Below are 21,354 nucleotides of genomic sequence, written 5' to 3' on the forward strand. Positions count from 1 at the left end.
ATATACGCGTGGCTAAGGCAGTGGAATCATATCATCCCTATAGGCCATTCACACCGATCTTCCCAACAGCATCCCATCCAGACCCACTCGATTATGCTTCAGCTCTGGTAAAAATAATGACTGCAGATGCTGCAAACTAGATTCTGGATTAGTGGTGCTGGAAGAGCACAGCAGTTCAGGCAGCATCCGAGGACAGGCAAAATCGACGTTTCGGGCAAAAACCCTTAATCAGGAATAAAGGCAGAGAGCCTGAAGCGTGGAGAGATAAGCTAGAGGAGAGTGTGGGTGGAGAGAAAGTAGCATCAGTCCGGACAAGACAAGGGGAAAGTGTTGAGCTGGAGGTTTGAAACTAGGATGACGCGAGGGAAGGGGAAATGAGGAAGCTGTTGAAGTCTACATTGATCTCGGAACACTTCAACCCCAGGGCATCAATGTGGACTTCAACAACTTCCTCATTTCCCCTTCCCCCACTTCATCCTAGTTTCAAACCTCCAGCTCAACACTGTCCCCTTGTCTTGTCCGGTCTTGTCCGACCTGCCCAGCTCCTTTTCCACCTATCCACTCCACCCTCTCCTCCCTGACCTATCACCTTCATCTCCTCCCCAACTGACCTATTGTACTCTATGCTACTCTCTCCCCACCCCCACCCTCCTCTAGCTTATCTCTCCACGCTTCAGGCTCTCTGCCTTTATTCCTGATGAAGTGCTTTTGCCCGAAACGTCGATTTTGCCTGTCCTCGGGTGCTGCCTGAACTGCTGTGCTCTTCCAGCACCACTAATCCAGAATATGCTTCAGCTCTGCAATTCCACATAGCTATTTCCTGATGAAGGGTTTTGCCGGAAACGTCGATTCTCCTGCACCTCGCACGCTGCCTGACCTGCTGTGCTTTTCCAGCACACACTCTCGACCCTAATCTCCAGCAGTCGTCACTTTCGCCCTGTAGGGGGTGAATGTTCGATGCCGAGTCTTTTGAATCTCTTCAAATCTTTCCTCCTCACCCTAAACCTGTACCCTCTAGTTTTGGAATACCTCTACCCTGGGGTAAAGACAGGAACGTTGAGCAGCCAGACAAAATGCAAAAGGAATAAAACGTCGAGGCACAGGGGAAAAAAAACATTCCGGCAAAAAAAATGGCGTTGGCATTTTTCTCTCGTATTCGCATTTGGACACTTAAAATCTGTCATGATCTGGAGGTGCCCGTGTTGGGCTGGGGTGTACAAACTTAAAAATCACACAACACCAGGTTACAGTCCAATCGGCTTGTTTAGAAACACTTAGCTTTCGGAACGCTGCTCCTTCATAAGGCGGTTGTGGAGTGTAAGATCAGAAGATCATAAATTCTGTGTTACCATGTTATACTCCACAACCGCCTGATGAAGGAGCAGCACTCCAAAAACCCGTGCTTCCAAATAAGCCTGTTGGACTGTAACCAGGTGTTTTGTGATTTTTAACTCTAAAATTTGTCAGTAACACCAGCATCGTGACAGATTATACTGAGCATGCTCCGCGGTGTCAGTAAGCACTGCGCATGTCTGCCGGTGTCAGCAAAGTACTGCGCATACTCCTGGGTGTCCGCAGAAAAGGCGCACGAGCTTCTTTCCATGGACCAATGGAGAACCTTGGAGGATCCGAAGGAGGCTGGTCCTCCTGCCAATCAGAGTCGGCCGTTGTCGAAATGCGGAAGTTGGACCGTGAGCTCTGAAGCCGCTGATGCTGCTCTTTTGTCACCCCAGACTATAAATTCCTTCCTCTGTCTAAAATTTGTGAGTATAATAGAGGTTTTGTCACCACCTTTTCCATTTTCTTTTCATTCTGGGATTCAATTATTGATTTGTAGCAACTGAAAGGAAAGAGTGAATCGAGGGAGGGGACAGACTCTGGAAAAGTTGATCCAGGTCTGTGTCTCACTTTGCAAACGCAGTGCCACAATGGGAAGGTATAGCCTTGATGTATGTTAAAAAATAGCAGAAAGGAGGTGCATTGTTTATGAAGTGATATGTTGAGATGTGGCGAAAGTGAGATGCTGGAGATCAGAGTTGAAAAGTGTGGCGCTGGCAAACCACAGCAGGTAAGGCAGCAACTGAGGAGGAGAGTCGACGTTTCGGGCACGAGCTCGTCATCAGGAAAGATGTGTGGATGGACAAAGGGGCCTCGGCGTCCTTCGAAACCAGTTACTGCCAGTTGTCAGACAGGTGCAGCAAGCAATGAGCAAAGCAAGTGGTATATTAGCAAGAGGAATTGAGTTCAGAAGTGTGGATGTCTTTCAGCAGTTAGGCAGGTCATTGAATGTATTCAAGGCTGAGTTCATTTGACTTTGATGAACAAAGAAGTGGATGGTTTTGGGGAAGGCAAGAAAATGGTTTTAAGACCAGTATAGAACAGTTACAGTCATACAGCACAGAAACAGACCCTTCAGTCCAACTAGTCCATGTTGACTATATTGACAAACTAAACTAGTCCCACCTGCCAATTTCTATTCGTGCACTTATTCAAATTTATTTTAAATGTTGTTACTGTACCTGCATTCACTACTTCCTCTGGACATTCATTTGACACACACTCCACTCTCAAACGAAAAATGTGCTCCTCATGTCTTTTTAAAATTTTTCTCCTCTCACTTTAAAAAGATTGCTCCCTATTCTTGAAACAACAGCTGATATTGACCTCATTTATGCACCTCATGATTTTATAAACCTCAATAAGGTCACCACTCAACCTCCTATGTTCCAGTGAAAAGGTTCCAGCCTATTCACCTAGATGTAAGTAGATCCATATTCAGTTATGATCTGTTCAATGCTTGTGCAGGCTCGAAAGACCAAATGGCCAACTCCTGCTCCCAATTCTCTCACTGTGGCCAGGACAGCAAGAGACCATAAGACATAGGAGCAGAAATTAGGCCATTCAGCTCATCAGGTCTGTTCATACCATTCAATCGTGGCTGATAGGTTTCTCAACTCCATTCTCCCGCACTCTCCTTGGAACTCTCCATCCCCATGATACTCAGGAACCTATCTACCTCAATCTTAAATGTCCTCAGTGACCTGGCCTCTAGAACCTTCTGTAGAAATGAATTCCATAGATTCACCACTCTTTCACTGAAGAAGTATCTCCTTACCTGCGTTCTAAAACGCCCTCCCTTTTCTCGAAGGCTGTGCCCTCTGGTCCGAGTCTCTCCTACCAATGGAAACATCCTCTGAAAGTCTACTCTGTCCAGGCCATTCAGTATTCTGTATGTTTCCATTAGATCCCCCTGAGTGTGGGCCTGTTAATCAGCATGAAACAGACCCTTCAGGATTAGGTTCAGCAGGGGTTAGGTTCAGCAATGAGAGAATGGAGGGAGAGTATGTGGGACAGAGATTTTCAGCTTCGAGGGAATAACAGAGGAAAGAGAGTTTAGCATAAATTAGAATTGATCAGATGGGCCAAGGAGTAGCAGATGGGGTTTAATTCAGAGAAATGTGAGATGTTGCATTTTGGTCCAGCAATCCAGGCAGGACTGACACAGTTAAGGGGAGTGTCGCAGAACAAAGAGACCTTGGAGTGCAGGTTCATAGTTCATTGAAGGTGGAGTCTTACATAGATAGTATAGTGAACAAGGTGTTTGGTATGCTTTCCTTTATTGGCCAGAGCATTCAGTATAGGAACTGGGAGATCATTTTGCGGCTGTACAGGACATTGGTTAGGCCATTTTTGGAATACTGCATTCAATTCTGGTCTCTCTGATGTAGGAAAGATGTTATGAAACTTTGAGAGGGGTCAGAAAATATTTAGAAGGCTGTTGCCAGATTTGGAGGGTTTGAGCTGCTGGAAGGGGCTGAACAGGCCAGGGAGATATTTTCTTTGGAGCATCAGAGGCTGAGTGGTAACCTTGAAAGAAGTTTATAAGGGGCATGAATAGGGTGAATACCCAAGGTCTTTTATCCATGGTAGGGGAGTCCAGAACTAAAGGGGCAGAAGTTTAAGGTGAGGAGGGAAAGGGACCTGAGGGGCAACATATTTTCAGACAGAGGGTGGAACGTGTATGGAACGAACTGCCAGAGGAAGTGGTAAGGCTGGTACAATGACATCATTTAAAAGCTACTGGATGGGTACTTGTATAGGAAGGATTTAGAGGAATGAGTCAAATGCTAGCAAATGTGACTAGTTTAGTTTGTGATATATAGTTGGCACGGATGAGTTGGGCCAAAGGGTCTGTTTCTGTGCTGTTTGACTTTAATCATCTTCAGTGAAAGCAGAAGTGTTGTTGTGAAGACTGGACTTTCAGAGCAGTGTTCAAAAATGTTTTGCCCTTACTCAGAGCAGAAGAAGTTCCAATGAAATCTTTCATTTGTGAGACAGCAACTGAGTGAGTACATCTGGGATTTGGTGGAAAGTGGGAATTGATTGCACTGTGGGGATGAAACCCTACCCTATCCAGACATTTCTGCTGGTAGATGAGACTAGGCCCCAAGATTAGGGGAAGTAGATTTAGGACAGAGATGAGGAGGAACTGCTTTTCCTGGAGAGTAGTGAAACTATGGAATTCTCTGCCCAAGGAAGCAGAGAAGGCAGCTTCGTTAAGTATATTCAAGACACAATTAGATGGGTTTCTGCATAATTGGTGAATTAAGGATTGTTTGGACATTGCAGGGAGGAGGAGCTGAGATGATGGATAGATCAGCCATAATCTTAATGAATGGCAGAGCAGGCAGGACAGGCCAAATGGCTGACTCCTGCTTCTATTACAATGAACCTAAAACCCTGCATTTCCCATGGCTAACCCAACTAACCTGCACATCCCTGAACACTATGGGCAATTTAGCCTGGCCAATCCAAATCAAGGCTGATGAGCAATGTCGTGATGTGGAAATGAACATCAGAGAATGATAGAAAGGGACAAGGAGAGTAAATATACCAGCAATCAAAACTGGATTCAGAAAATCACAAAAACTGAAACTAAAAACTGAATGTGAGCTGCATTGTAACAGAAGTGAATGAATTGACTGAACACATTGAAGAGAATAATTATGATCTGAGACTCCTTACAGGGACATGACTTCAGGATGGCAAGGACTGGATCCTGAATATTGAGGGGGTAGTCAAATGGGAAGCTCAGTAAAGGGAGAGGGTTGGTGCTGCTCATCAAAGCACTGATCACAGGGTAGTCTGGTGTCAGCTTGGATTTCAGGTCCGGATGTCTCTGTCCTCTGTTGATCTCCCTGTTCCCACAGAGTAAGATGTTGGTCTGTTCTCAGCTCTGCTGGATTTCTGCTGAAGCTTTAATGCCCCCTTTTACACGTTTGGGAAAAATAAAACATTTATTCAATCGAGACCCAATCCATAATCTCCCAGACTGTCAACCAGTCCCGGTAAATCTGAAGTAGGGGTCTCCCAGGATTCTGATAGTGCTCTACCTGAGGAATTCTCTCTCCCTTACATCTAACTATTAATATCCAGCTATGATTTACAACCATACTTGCACCAACAAAAATAAAGCATCTGTTATCAAATAGACATATGGATATACAGCATGGAAACAGGGTTTCTCTATTGCACACACAGAACCACACTCTCCATGGGGATAAATTTGAATTTGCAGCATTACATTTGCAGATACATTCTATTTTGCTCAAAAATTCTAAATTTGACGGTATTAGGCAAGAATTTTCAAAAGCTGATTGTGCGCCAATGTTTGCAGGTAAAGGGATGGCTGGAAAATGGGAAGCCTTCAGAACTGTGATAACTAGAGTCCAGAGAAAATATATTCTTGTTAGGTGAAAGGAAAGGCTGGTAGGTATACGAAAAGCTGGCTGACTGGAGAAATTGAGGGTTTGGTTCAGAAAATGAAGGAAGCATATGTCAGGTATAGACAGGACAGATCGAGTGAAGCCTTACAGTATAAAAGGAGTAGGAGTATACTTAAGAGAGAAATCCAGGAGGGGAAACGAGGGGACATGAGATAGCTTTGGCATCTAGAGTTAAGGGGAATCCAAAGGATTTTTACAAATACGTTAAGGACAAAAGAATAAGTAGGGAGAGAATAGGGTCCCTCAAAGATCAGTAAGCTGGCCTTTGTGTGGAACCGCTGGAGGTGGGGGAGATACTAAACGGGTATTTTGCATCAGAGTTTACTGTGGAAAAGGACATGGAAGATATAGAATGTAGGGAAATAGATGGTGACATCTTGAAAAATGTCCATATTACAGAGGAGCAAGTGCTGGATGCCTTGAAATGAATAAAAGTGGATAAATTCCCAGGACCTGATCAAGTGTACCCTAGAACTCTGTGGGAATCTAGAGAAGTGATTGCTGGGGCTCTTGCTGAGATATTTGTATCATTGATAGTCACAGGTGAGGTGTTGGAAGACTGGAGGTTGATTAACGTTGTGCCACTGTTAAAGAAAGGTGGTAAAGACAAGCCACGGAACTATAGACCAGTGAGCCAGGCGTCGGTATTGTCGGAGGGAATCCATCGAGGGACAAGATATACATGTATTGGAAAGGCAAGAACTAATTAGGGAAAGTCAACATGGCTTTATGTGTGGGAAATCATGTCTCACAAACTTGAATGAGTTTTTTTGAAGAACTAACGAAGGGAACTGATGAGGGCAGAGAATAGATGTGATCTATATGGACTTCAGTAAGGTGTTCGACAAGGGTCCCCATGGGAGACTGGTGAGCAAGGTTAGATCTCATGGAATACAGGGAGAACTTACCATTTGGATACAGAACTGGCTCAAAGGTAGAAGGTGGTGGTGGAGGGTTGTTTTTCAGACAGGAGGCTTGTGACCAGTAGAGTGCCACAAGGATCTGTGCTGGGTCCACTACTTTTCATCATTTATATAAATGATTTGGATGTGAGCATAAGAGGTATAGCTATAAGTTTGCTGATGACACTAAAACTGGAGGTGTAGTGGACAGCGAAGAAGGTTACCTCAGATTACAACGAGATCTTGATCAGATGGGCCAATGGGCTGAGAAGTGGCAGATGGAGTTTAATTCAGATAAATGTGATGTGCTGCATTTTGGGAAAGCAAATCTTAGCAGTACTTATATACTTAATGGCAAGGTCCTAGAGAGTGTTGCTGAAAAAAAGAGGTCTTGGAGTGCAGTTTCATAGCTCCTTGAAAGTGGAGTCGCAGGTAGTGAAGAATAGGATAGTGATTAGATAGTGAAGAAGGCATTTGGTCTGCTTTCCTTTAATGGTCAGGGTATTGAGGACAGGAATTGGGAGGTCATGTTGCGGCTGCACAGGACATTGATGGAAATGTGTTGCTGGAAAAGCGCAGCAGGTCAGGCAGCATTTAGGGAACAGGAGAATCGACGTTTCGGGCATTCGCACTTCTTCAGGAATGCACAGGACATTGGTTAGGCTACTGTTGGAATATTACATGCAATTCTGGTCTCCTTCCTATCAGAAAGATGTTGTGAAACTTGAAAGGGTTCAGAAAAGATTTACAAGGATATTGCTAGGATTGGAAGATTTGAGCTATAGGGAGTGGTTGAATAGGCTCGGGCTGTTTTCCCTGGAGTGTCAGAGGCTAAGGGGTGATCTTGCAGATATTGATAAAATCATGAGGGGCTTGGATAGGATAAATGGACAAAGTCTTTCCCCTGGGGTGGGAGAGTCCAGAACTAGAGGGCATAGGTTTAGGGTGAAAGAGACCTAAGAGGCAACTTCTTCACTCAGGGAGTGGTATGTGTATGGAATGAGCCGCCAGAGGAAGTGGTGGAGGCTAGTCTGGATGGGCATATGAATTGGAAGAGTTTGGAGGGATATGGGCAAGTTGCTGGCAGGTGGGACTTGATTGGGTTGGGATATCTGGTCGTCATGGATGAGTTGGACTGTCCATCTATGACATGGATGATGCTGTCCATCTATGACTGTATAACTCTAAGTGCACAATGTGCTGGCAGTCAATGCAGGCAGCCAATACATGTAATATTTTGTAAATTTCACTTTGCAAATCGAAGCAGGCTGACTCAAGATTGGGATACAGACAGACTCTGACCTCACTCCTTTCATGCATTATCTGAGCTGAGATGTCACCTTTTCTTATAAAACCTTAAGTTTTCTGGAGAAGGAGCCTGATAGGAAGTTCTGGGACTTGCATATTATTGATACCTGCAACCCATTCTAAAAGATGAAAGACTTAACAATCCAGGTTTGTTCAGTATATAATTTCAGTGGCCGGACACTGTAATGTTTTTCCATAAATTCTGTGTCTTATGATCTTGTACTCCACAACCAACTGAATAAGACGCAGCACTCCAAAAGCCGGTGCTTTCGAAATAAACTTGTTGGACTGTAACCTTTTATTATGTTATATGTAACTTTGTCCAGGTTGGGGTGGATTCGCCATGTTAAATGACCCATAATGTTCTGTTTTGGATGGGTTCAGGTGGATTGGCAGTGTTCAGTTCCCCATATCGTCGAGGGATGTGCAGGTTAGGGTGGATTGGCTGTGCTAATTTACCCATAGTGCCCAGGGATGTGCAGGTTAGGGTGGATTGGCTGTGCTAATTTACCCGTAGTGTCCAGGGATGTGCAGGTTAGCATGGATTGGCTGTGCTAACTTAACCTACACATCCCTGGGCACTATGGGTAAGATGGATTCACTGTGCTAAATTCACTCTTTCATTAAGAGAGTGGTGCGTGTAAGGAATGAGCTGCCAGAGGAAATGGTGGATGCTTGTACAATTATGACATTTGAAAGGCATCTGGATGGAACTATAAAATGGAAGGGTTGAGAGGGATATGGGCCAAATGCTGGCAAATGGGTCTAGATTAATTTAGAATATCTGGTTGGCATCGACGAGTTGGACTGTTTCCATGCTGTATATCTCTGACTCTGGCTTGCCACATCTGTATGTTCAGTTTCTCCCTGGTGTCGGTGTTAACGCCTTTGATGTCTCATTTTGCTCTCTCCTTTCCAGGGATGTTAACCACTTTATGTCTGGTTGTTCCTCAAGAACTTGCATTGCAAGTTCACCCTGAACTGACACTATTTTCTCAGCTTCCCAAAATCAGACCTGCTCACTCTCAGCAGTGGAGTTATCCAAAATTCAGAGAGATGTTAGTCTTGAAGTTTTTGCTGTTCTGCCCCTGTAAGATCCTGAATCAGCACCTTCAGGAAAATTAGTTAGAGCGGTGTGAGAACAAAGGGGGAGAGAGAGAGAGTGGAATGGTGCTTTCAATTTTCAGTGTGGAATAACAAAAGAAAAGAATGTTCTGCAGAAAGTAGAATTGCTTGTTCTGAATTTCTACCTTGCACTGACAGTCATGACTTTTGTAATCTCTTTTTACAAAGCATTTGATGATCTGAAAACGGAAGTTTCGAAATCAACAGATGAAGGGCTGATGCCCGAAAAATCAACTTTCCTGCTCCTCGGATGCTGCCGGACCTGTTGTACTTTTCCAGCGCCGCACTGTTCAACTCTGACTCTCCAGCTTCTGCAGTCCTCACTTCGACGTCAATGTCCGACAGTCACTCAATCCACCAGGACTGCAACAATTTTTGACTGTGATTCTGTGAGAAGGAGCAAAGCCTTTTGGTTCCTGTTGGAGCACGTCTTCAGCATCAATGGGACTGGATGAGAGACCCTACTGTTGCAGCGCACTGATTGTGGAACCTGAAGCAGTTATACGGCCTGGAAAGGGAAATTCACGGCAGGGAGGGGCTGTACATGCTTTTGTGTGCAGCTGAAGCTTCGGCCATGGAGAAACCCAATGGATCCCGCCCCGTGCAGAAACCGTGGAATTGTGGCATCTGCGGAAAAGGCTTCCGTGTCACTTCTATCCTGGAGACTCATCAGCGCAGTCATACTGGGGAGAGGCCATTCACATGCCCCGAGAGCGGGAAGGGCTTCAGCTATGCCTCCGACCTGGTGAGGCACCAGCGGGTCCACACCAGGGAGAGGCCCTTCAGCTGCCCCGAATGCGGGAAGGCCTTCAGCAATTCCTCTGACCTGGTGAGGCACCAGCGGGTCCACACAGGGGAGAGGCTCTTCAGCTGCCCCGAGTGTGGGAAGGGCTTTACCCAGGCCTCCACCCTGCTGGCCCACAGGCAGGGGCACACCGGAGAGAGGCCGTTCTTCTGCACTAAGTGTGGGAAGGCCTTCAGCAATTCTTCCATCCTGCTGGCCCACCGGCAGGTGCACACTGGGGAAAGGCAGTTCACCTGCTCTCAGTGTGAGAAGGGCTTTACCCGCGCTTCCCATCTGCGGAGGCACCAGCGAGTTCATGTGCCATCGCAGGGGGATTAAAGGAGGGATAGTCAATTGCCTTATTGACTGGACTATCAACCCAGTTCCAGGGACTGCCAGGTTTGAATCCCGCCGTGACAGATGGTGGAATTGGATTTCGGTCAGAAATCTGGAGTTCAGAACCTCATGAAGAAATGATTGTTTGGGGGGACATCACCCATCTGATTCACTCACATCCCTTTTTAGGGAAGGAAACTGCTGTTGTAGGGAAGGATTCACTCAGTTGTCCCAGCTGCATCCTTTACCCGGTCTGGCCTACACGTAACTCCAGACCCACAACAGCATGGTTGACTCTTCATTGCCCACCACTGTCACCGGTCATTGAGTGGGGAAAGACTTACTTGTTTACAAGGTATGGGTTGAAATTGCTGAGTGAGGCAATACTTCCTACAGTTAAGGCTGTACCAAGGATCCAATTACAAACTGACAACTCGGTGGTGACCATAGTAAAGAAGGTGAGGGGGTGTGGGGTGGGGGTGCACGCTTCGACCTTGAGCTATTTAAAAAGCAGCTACTTTTTCTACACCTTTATGCTGGGAGGGATCTGAAGCTGTAACAACGTTGGGTCACAATAAAGGTTACCTGAACTTATCACCGGGCTCAGACTCTCATTGAAGGCTTTGAGCTCCAAGAGGTTTTTGGTTTCAAGCTGCTCATTTCATTTCAGCCTCCTGCACTAAGTTTCCAATGTCATGTATCAGATGGAGCAGTGAATGAGTAGCTAGTATCGTTAGAAGTTGTAAATTTTTCAGAAGTGCAGGTACTGCACCGTTTGATCAGCATTGTATAGTTTACTGGCAGCAGCGGGAGATGTGGGCTGCGTTCACTGAAAATGGTGTGGAGGTGTCGATGTTGGACTGGGGTAGATAAAGTTAAAAATCACACAACACCAGGTTATAATCCAACAGGTTTATTTGGAAGCACTAGCTTTCAGAGTGCTGCTCCTTCATCGGGTAGCTGTTGGCCGGGGAATAATACACCGATTGTATAGCAAAAGATCACAGTGTCATGCGACTGATAGAATATATTGAACAAACCTAGATTGTTGTTATGTCTTTCATCTTTTAGAATGGGTTGCAGGATTTGATTCATTAATATGTAAATCCCAGAACATCTTTAAAGTCACGTTCTCGAGATGACTTAATGTTTTATAAAAAAAAGTGACATCTCAGCTCAGACAATGTATTAAAGATGTGATTTTCGAGTCTGTCAGTATTCCAATCTTGAATCAGACTGGTTCTGTTTCCAAAGTAGGAATTTATAAAATAATGCATGGATTGACTGCCTGCAGATTGTGTGCTTTTTGAGCAAAATTGAAAGTATCTGCAAATATAATTCTGCCAATACAAATTCACTCCATAGAGTTTTGTGTGTGTGTATGTGTATATGTGAGTTTGTGTTTGAGTGCGTGCGTAAGAGTGAAGTGTGAGTGTGATGGAGTTTATGCCTGTGAGTGTGTTGTGGGGTGTATGTGTGTGTGCGCCTATGAGAGGGGTATGAATAAAAGTGAGAGGTTGCATTTTGCTAAACAAGGAAGGGCTGGACATAGTGAGTTTTGAGAAGATTTGTAGCTCTTGTTGAGGTTTTGGGTGTAGGTTTGCTTGCTGAGCTGCAAGGTTCATTTCCAGACGTTTCGTTACCTATTGGGTAACGTCTTCAGTGGGCTTCAGGCGAAGAATTTTCAGCTTTGCTATGTATAGTTAATGGTAGGTCCCTGGGTTGTGTTGTAGAACAGAGACACTTTGGCGGGGAAGGGGGGTGGAGTTAGGGGGTTCAGGTATATAGTTCTTTGAAAGTTGCATCACTGGTAGACAGGTGGTAAAGAAGGCATTTCGCACCATTGCCTTCACTGTCCATCCTCTTGAGTACAGAAGTTGGGACATCATGCTGAGGTTGTACAGGATGTTGATGAGGCCACTTTCTGGGTACTGAGTACAGTTTTGGTGGCTCTGTGATAGGAAGAATACTATTAGAGAGGGTTCCATAAAGATTTACCAGGATGTTGCCAGGACTGGAGAGTTTGAGTTATAAGGAAAGGTTGGGACTGTCTTCATTGGAGTGTAGGGGGTTGAGGGGTGACCTTACTAAGATTTATAAAATCATTAGGTGTGGAGGTAAAGTGAATAGCAAAGAGCTCTTCCTTAAGACCATAAGACACAGGAGTGGAAGTAAGGCCATAAGTCCACTCCGCCATTTAATCATGGCTGACGGGCATTTCAACTCCACTTACCATACTCTCCCCATTGAGATACCAAGAATTTATCAATCTCTGCCTTGAAGACATTAAATGACCCGGTCTCCACTGCGCTCCATGGCAATGAATTCCACAGGCCCACCACTCTCTGGCTGAAGAAATGTCTCCTCATTTCCATTCTAAATTGACCCCCTCTAATTATCAGGCTGTGCCCATGGGTCCTAGTCTCCCTGCCTCATGGAAAAAACCTATCAGCATCCACACTTTTTAAGCCATGCACTATCTTGTAAGTTTCTATTAGATCTCCCCTCAACCTTCTAAATTCTGATGAATATAATTCCAGGATCCTCAGCTGTTCATCGTCTGTTAGGCCTATGATACCAGCGATCATCGTGTGAATCTCCGCTGGGCACGCTCCAGTGCCACTATGTCCTTACTGAGGTGTGGGGCCCAAAATTGGACACAGTATTCTAAATGGAGCCTAACCAGAGCTCCAAGTCTCAGTAGCACATCGCTGCTTTTACATTCCAACTCTCTTGAGATAAATGACAACATTATATTTGCTTTCTTAAGCACGGACACAACCCGCAAGTCAAACTTTGGAGAATCCTGGACTAGCAGTCCCAGATCCCTTTATACTTTGGCTTTATGAATTTTCTCAATGATTAGAAAATAGTCCATGCTGTATTCTTTTTTCCGAACTGCAAGACCTCACATTTGCTTACATTGAATTTCATCAGCTATTTCCTGGACCACACTCCTAAACTGTCCAAATCTTTCTGCAGCCAACCCACCTCCTCAGAACTACCTGCCTGTCTGCCTAACTTTGTATCATCAGCGAACTTCGTGGGAATGCCCCCAGTCCCTTTATCCAGATCATTAACATATAAAGTGAACAGCTGCAGCCCCAACACTGAGCCCTGCGGGACACCACTTGTCACCAGCTGCCATTCCGAAAAAGAACCTTTTATCCCAACTCTCTGCCTTCTCTCGGGCAGCCTATCCTCAATCCATGCCAGTAGCTCAACTCGAATACCATGGATCCTCACTTTACTCAGCTGCCTCCTATGAGGCACCTTATCAAAGGCCTTTTGGAAATCTCGGTAGATGACATCCTCTGGGTTTCCCAAGTCTCACCTACTTGTTAACTCTTCAAGTTTGTCAGGCATGACTTACCCTTACTAAATCCATGCTGACTTATTTTAATCCAACCATGCACTTCCAAGAATTTCGAAATCTCATCCTTAACGATAGATTTTAGAATTTTATCTACAACTGAGGTTAGGCTAATCGGCGTATAATTTTCCAGCTTTTGTCTTGATCCTTTCTTGAACAAAGGACTTACAACAGTGATTTTCCGATCATCTGGGACTTTCCCTGACTGCAGTGATTTTTGAAAGATTACAACCAACATCTCTGCTAATTCTTCAATCACCTCCATCAGAACGCTAGGCTGCAGCCATCAGGGCCAGGAGATTTCTCAATTTTTAGACCTATTAGCTTTTCGAGCACTTTCTTTTTTTGTAATGGCTACCATACTCAATTCTGCCCCTGAACGCTCCTTAATTGTTAGGATATTACTCATGTCTTCCACTGTGAAAACTGACACAAAGTATTTATTAAGTTCTTCAGCTATTTTCTTATCTCCCATCACTAACCTTCCTGCATCAATTTGGAGCAGCCCAATTTCTACTTCTGCCTCTGGTTTGTTTCTTATGTATTGCAAAAAAACTTTTACTATCATTTCTAACATTACTGGTCCGCTTACCTTCATATTTGATCCTCTCCTTCCTTATTTCTCTCTTTGTTATCTTCTGTTTGTTTTTGTAGTCTTCCCAAGCTTCTGATTTCCCAATGGTCTTGGTCACTTTATAGGCTCTCTTTTTCGTTGATACATTTCCTGACTTCCTTTGTCAGCCATGGCAGTCTTCTTCCCCACCCCCCACGCTGCCCGATAATCTTTATTTTTTGGGGGGATGAACCGCTGTACTGTGTCCTCAATTACACCCAGAAATTCCTGCCATTTGTTGCTTTACTGTCTTCCCCACTAGGCTCTGCTTCCAGTCAATTTTTGACAGTTCCTCCCTTATTGCCCTTTATTTAACTGTAACACCATTACATCTAATTTTGCCTTCTCTCTTTCAAACTGCACATTTGTGTCCAATTGCCAATTTGGGATAAAAAAGGCGGGAGTTACAGAGCCTATGTAAACCTCTATGGTTATGTTTTATAAATGTGATTTGAGGTAATTGCACGTAAAATGGGTAGGATTGTGTGTGTGTGTGTGTGTATGTAGGTATGTTATTTAGATCCTGGGGTTTTGTCTTGCCCAGTGATGTGATGGAAGGAGGGGAGTGGGGGTACTTATTAATCATTCTACCAAATCCAGCATTTTGTTGAAGAGTTTCATTTCTTTGCGATTGTCATCTTCCAAAGAATCAACCTACCCAGTATTTAAATGGACATGTGCACATGTATAGTTGTGTATGAATTCTGGAAATCTTTTTTTTTAATTCTTTACTTTATTTCCTGTTCTCCATGCATGGCGAATTGGACGTGTTTGATTTCTTTTTCTTGCAAGTGTTGTGAAAAGTAGTCTGATCATGTAAAAGTCGACCCTAGTTCTTCATAGACAACAGACCCATGTTTGTGAGACAGTGTGATGGCCGTCATGTTCCACTCCAGCTCTGCAGTCTGTTGGTTGTTCGGCTCTGTTCCTGTCTTCCAGTCCGTTGTCTGTATGCTCCACTCAGTTTTCAGAATTACCATAATTTTTTTTGCTTTATTCATCAGTTGAGCTTCTGCTTATGATACGGTATGAATCTTGACAGGCATGAATTTCAGCCCCTCAAGTAGTATCCAAGTAACAGTCGACCCCCTAAATTTAACCTTAAAAAGTAGTCAAAAATTTGACTATTACTTGAGTATATACGATATAAATGAATTAATGTTCATTGCTTCTTCGCTTTACGCTATTTTGCCTTATGAAAGGTTTCATAGGAACGCTCCACTTTTGGATAGTGGGGAAAACCTGTATCAGTACAACACAGTCACAAGCCATTCTTATTTGGTTTAGGCACCCCTTTCAAGCCTGTGCCAATTCTTAATTCTCACTTGGACATGCTATTTCTTGCCCATGTGCGGTTTCTATCGTTTTGTTCATCTCGCGTTCATGTGTCTATCAAGATACACCTTAAACGTTGCTAAGATGCCTCCTTCCACCACCCATCACCCCTCTGCGTGAAAAACCTTCCCCTCCACTTCTCCTGTAGACTGCCCTCCTCTTGCCTTGAACCTGTGCCCTTTTGTTGTTGTTCTTTTCACTCTGGGGAATAAAAAAACCTCTGAGTAACATAGAATCCCTCGTGTGGAAAAGACCATTCGGCGCAACATGTGCACACTGACCCTCTGAAGAGTAACTGACACAGACTTATTCACCTCCTCCTATTACGCAACATTAGCCCTTGACTAAAGCACACTCTCCCAGAGCATCCACGTCCTTCTGATAGCGTGGTGACCAGAACTGCATACAATATTCCGAATGTGGTTGAAATAAATAGCTGTAATGTAACTTGCCAACTCTCACACCCAGGAAAGGCAAGCGTCCTATGTGCCTTCTTGACCACCATACCCACCTCTGTTTCCACTTCCAGATCCCTCTGCATGCCAGTGATCCTAAGAGTTCTGTCATTTATTGTACAGTTCTTGTATTTCTTTCTCCCTTGTGGCTGTATCCAGCTTCCCCTTAATTCTACTCCCTCTTCATCTCTTTGCCCACTCATCACCCCTCCACACATCAGCATATCATAAGACCATAGGAGCTAAAATTAGGCCATTCATCCCATTGAGTCAACTCCACCATTCAATCGTGGCTGTTAACTTTCTCAAGCCCATTCGTCCCGGAACCCTTGATACTCAAGAACATTTCTGTCTCCATCTTAAATCTGCTCAATGACCTGGCCTCCACAGCCTTCTGTGGCTGTGAATTCCATAGATACACCACTCTCTGGCTGAAGAAGGCTTTCCTTATCTCCCAACTAAAGGGTCTTCCTTTTCTTCTTAAGGCTGTACTCTCGGGTCCTACTTTGTCCTAACAATGGAAACATCTTCCCAACATCCACTCTGTCCAGGCCGTTCAATATCCTGTAGGTTTCAATTGTAACCCCCCTCATCCTTCTAAACTCCATATAGTCCCAGAGTCCTCAAAAGTTCCTCATATGTTAAACGTTTCATTCCTGGGACCATTCTCGTGAACCTCCTCTGAACACCCTCCTGGGCCAATACATCCTTGCTAATAGGAGGCTCAAAACTGCTCACAATGCTGCAAATGTGGCCTGACCAGAGCCTTCTAGAGTCTCAGAAGTACATCCCTGCTTTTGTATTCAAGTCAAAATAAATGCCATTATTGCATTTGCCTTCCTAACTAGTGACTCAACCTGCAAGTTTACTTTGAGAAAATCCTGGACTTGAACTCCCAAGTCTCTTTGCACTTCGGATTTCTGTATTTTCTTCCCATAATCCTTCTGTTCCAACAGTGACTGTCTGGTGTCAGGGCAGCACTAGTGATTTCCTGACATGTGGATTGTATTTGGGGATACCAAGGAATGTCAGGAACTGCGAGTATCTCAGGAGCAGTCGTTATTCCTGGAAGAGGCAGACAGGAATGTGGTGTGGTCCTGTAAACTCCAGAACTTTGATAACTTCATGAGTCAGCAATAACGCTTTCTGGACCAAGAAACGAAAGGGCCAATGAGAAACTGCTACAAGGGAGTCAACAAATAACATAGATTAACTATCGCTGGGAAGAAGGAGGCAAAACAATGAGCTGTTTCTTTGGACAGATGAGATAATGGTGTTTAATAACTGTGTGACAAAAGGACAATTAATTCTGCTTGTAGAAGGAAGGCCTTGGTGTAGAGGGCATACAAGGAGCAGGAAAATCAACATTTCGGGCAAAAGCCCTTCATCAGGAATCCTGTATTCCTGATGAAGGGCTTTTGCTCGAAACGTCAAGTTTTCCTGCTCCTTGAATGCTATCTGAACTGCTGTGCTTTTCCAGCACCACTCTAATCTCGACTCTGGTTTCCAGCATCTGCAGTCATTGTTTTTACCTTGGCGTAAAGGGGTTAATTGCAGGACAGGCTGTTTCAAACAGGTGGAAAACTCTCAAGGATAAGAAGGTAAGCTACAGACCTGAGGTCTCCAGAAGTGTGGGGAGATGGTGTTAGAATCTAAAGAAACGTTACACCGCAAATCTGAAAGTGACGGAACTCCACCAGAATTCAACTCCAGAACGTTTCAGCTGCAGTGCTTGGAAGAACAACCCTGCATCAAACCCCTGTAAACTTCCAGAGATGGGCACTGTTGGTAGAAACAATGTTAAATTCCGCCATCATTTGGGTGATAGCCAAGATTTGGGGGGTGAGGGTGAACTTGCTTACTTGAGGGGTTTTATATTTTGGTTCCTCCCTACAATAAAGTGTAAATTATGATTCAACAGTTGGTGGTCTGTGCAGTTTCTGAGTCAGTATTCAAATTAAAGCGATTCACCCACAATCAGAGTGAGAGGCTAGGATTAATAATGACTCCTTTGCATTCAGCAGGACGGCACGTCAATACTGTTATAAAGCGAATGCTGAATCCCCTCCCCTCTGAGATCTCAAACCGAAACACCAAAAGAGGAGTGCATTGCCCTATAATCAGAAAATTAGTGTGAAAAGTAGTGTCATCTGCTCTAGTCTTAAAAACAAAAATAAATCCCTGACACTTTAAAAATCAACAAAAAGCAATTTACATATCAACTTGAATGGTGAACAACTGAACTAAGCTATTAACAAACCTAATAAATCCCTTCGAACTACTGACGATTCTGGCATGAAACAGGATTTTTGTCATATGCTGTTCCAGTAAATACAAGACCCACTAAAACAACAAGAAATAGAATTTAGTCTCTCAGATTACATCTTCCAGAATATTCTAAGCATCCTTCTATTGAATCTTTTGTCAGGAATGCCTCCTGCAATTCCTGCTCTTCTGGTTTTTTTGAAAATGATGCTGTCTCATTCACAGCTGACTGTCAGAGCTGATGTCTCTCTCTAGTGCTGAGGACTCTTAGCTCTAGCAATGGGGAGTTAGCTCTGGGGTTCTGTCCAACTGTCCCCTTCTTTTATACCCTTGATGCCATATTGAGTTTTTACAATAGGATTGATCCTCTGTTGTCCAAACCATCAGATTTAAATTTAATAGATATTGGTAGCCAAAGGACCGGATTTAAATTGATTGGCTAAAAAAGTCATTATCTTGGCCTGTTAACTGTACAACATTGTGATAGAAATGTTTCTGTTTGTGTGATGATGTTACTCCTTTAAGAAGATTATGTCATCTTGATTTTTTTTTCCCCAAGAGGGGTTGTAAAAGGCAGAGGGTCCGATTCGACTGGGCTAAGGGACTTCACTAATGGCCAACAGATGTTGGCAAAGGCAACAATCGGAAAAAGGTTTGAGATTTTTTTTTCTGAAACACTTCTACAGCGAAACAGTCTGTAAGGTCACCCCCCAGCCTCTGACCCTCCAGGGAAAATAGACTGGGGCTATTTCAGCCTCTTGCAACAGCTCAAACCCTCCAACCCTGGCAATATCTTTGTAAATCTTTTCAGAACCCTTTCATGTTTCACAACTTGTTACAAACATGTCGACTAATTCAGAGAAGCCTCTCAATTACAGCTGGAAATAGAGAAAGTGTGTTTAATCATGAGTCATGACTCAAGGCTGTATTAATCTTTTATTGTGAAGTTTTACTCCTACATCTCCAAACAGTGCATACAAACCTGGTCAGAAGGGAGTGATTGAAAAAATATGTGGGGCAAAAATTTTAGAGTGTGGCTTGTGTATGGAATGAGCTGCCAGTGGAAGTGGTTGAGGTAGGTACATTAACAACATTTAAAAGACATTTGGTCAAACACATGGAGAGGAAAGGCTTAGAAGGATAGTGGCCATGTGCAGGGAAATGGGGTTACTGTTGATGGACATTTTGGTCGGCATGGACCAGTTTGGGCTGATGTGCCTGTCTCCGCGGAGTAGCACTGACACGTGTCTCTTTGTCTCTCCAACAGTTTTGAGTTTTCAGATGAGCATCTCACTTAGTCACACAGAATAAAATCCGATCTCATTAGTCAAATCTGATGTGGAAGTGCTGATGTTGGATTGGGCTGGACAAGGTCAGAAGTCAAATGGCACCAGGTTAGAGTCCAACAGGTTTATTTGAACTCAAGATTTCAGAGCACTGCTCCTTTGTCGGTGAAGTGATGAAGCAGCAGCATTGAAGAAGGAGCAATGCTCCTAAAGCTTGTAATTTCAAATAAACCTGTTGGTCTGTAACCTGGTGTTGTGTGATTTCTGATATCTTCAGCTGTGGGTTTGTGTCGAACTTAATGGGATATTTTGTCCAACTCGGCATTTTTAAACAGTATCACTTGGAGGGATTCATTTGAAACCTTTCAAGAGGTGAGTTCAACAAGACTGAACTATTCAAAGTTACTTGGACTCAATTTTAAAACTTACATCAGGACCAGTAGACATAGAGATGTACAGCACAGAAACAGACCCTTCGGTCCAACTCATCGACGCTGACAAGACATCCTAAATTAATTTGGTTCCATTTGTCAGTATTTGGCCCATTATCTTTCTGAACCCTTCCTGTTCATGTCCGAAACCAGATGCCTTCTCAGTGGTATAATTGTACCAGCCTCCACTTTCTCTGGAAACTCATTCCATACATGCACTACCCTCTGCGTGAAAACATTGCCCCTTACGTCCCTTTTAAATCTCTCACCCAGCCAAATGGCCTCTCCCTGCAGCTCAAACCCTCCAACCCCCGGCAACATACTGGTAAATTGTTTCTGATACAGAAGTCAATGTTTTGGGAAGAACCCTTCTTCAGTCCTGAAGGAGGGTTAATTCCCAAAATGCTAACTTCACCTCCTAATGCTAACTGGCTTGCTGCGTTCTCCCAGCCTCCTGCTTGCCTACTTTGGATTCCAGCAACCACAATTATTTTTTGTTTCTAACAAATGGTGGAGCAGACTCAATGGGCTGAATGGCCTCATGTCTGCTCCAGTGGTCTTAGATTTCTGCGGATTCTTAGGAACGTGCAGTCCCAGACTCCGAGTAATGTCGCCCACTGGAAGCAAAGTTTATGGAATCACAGAATCCCTACAGAATGTAAACAGGCCTTTTGGACCAACAAGGCAACACCAACCCTCCGTACAGTTACCCACCCAGACCTATTCTCTTAACCCTATTACTTTACATTTACTTGGAGAAAGTGAGGACTGCAGATGCTGGAGATCAGAGTCAAGAATGTGGTGCTGGAAAAGCACAGCTGATCAGGCAGCATCTGAAGTCCAGGAGAATCCTGATGAAGGACTTATGCCCAAAACGTCGATTCTCCTGCGCCTCAGATGCTGCCTGACCTGCTATGCTTTTCCAGCACCACACTTTTGACCAGTCTACATTTACCCCTGACTACTGCACCACACTTACACATTCCTGAACACTATGGACAATTTAGCTCGGCTAACTCACCCTAACTTGTACATCTTTGTACTGTGGGAGCAAAAGCAGAACACCCGGAGGAAACCCATGCAGACACGGGAGAATCAAACAGTAGATTCAAACCCGAATCCATGGCTCTATGAGGCAGCTGTGCTAACCACTGAGCCACCATGTCGCCCCGAGCCACTTTAGAGTTGCACTTGGGGGTGTGAGGCAGTGTGCAGTCCAGAAATTTTTTTTAAAAGCCCACCAACTTTCCCACTGCACCCATTGTCAGAGTGGGGCACAAGGTTTAATCCACAGTAGCGTCAATGGCAGTATCCGATTGTTGGGAGTACTGGTGCCCCCGCTGGTGTCTTCGCAA

General features: G+C 44.3%; 1 protein-coding gene across 1 annotated transcript in view; it reads right to left on the reverse strand.

The window, feature by feature from the left end:
• The window catches only part of LOC148143568 (uncharacterized), a 262,855-nt gene that overhangs the window by 90,511 nt on the left and 150,990 nt on the right, over positions 1-21,354 (reverse strand). The gene's annotated exons all lie outside the window — the stretch shown is intronic.

The sequence above is a fragment of the Chiloscyllium plagiosum genome, unplaced genomic scaffold, assembly GCF_037043375.1.
Source record: "Chiloscyllium plagiosum isolate Xiang-an unplaced genomic scaffold, Cpla_swu_hap1 HiC_scaffold_27, whole genome shotgun sequence".
Classification (NCBI taxonomy): domain Eukaryota; kingdom Metazoa; phylum Chordata; class Chondrichthyes; order Orectolobiformes; family Hemiscylliidae; genus Chiloscyllium; species Chiloscyllium plagiosum.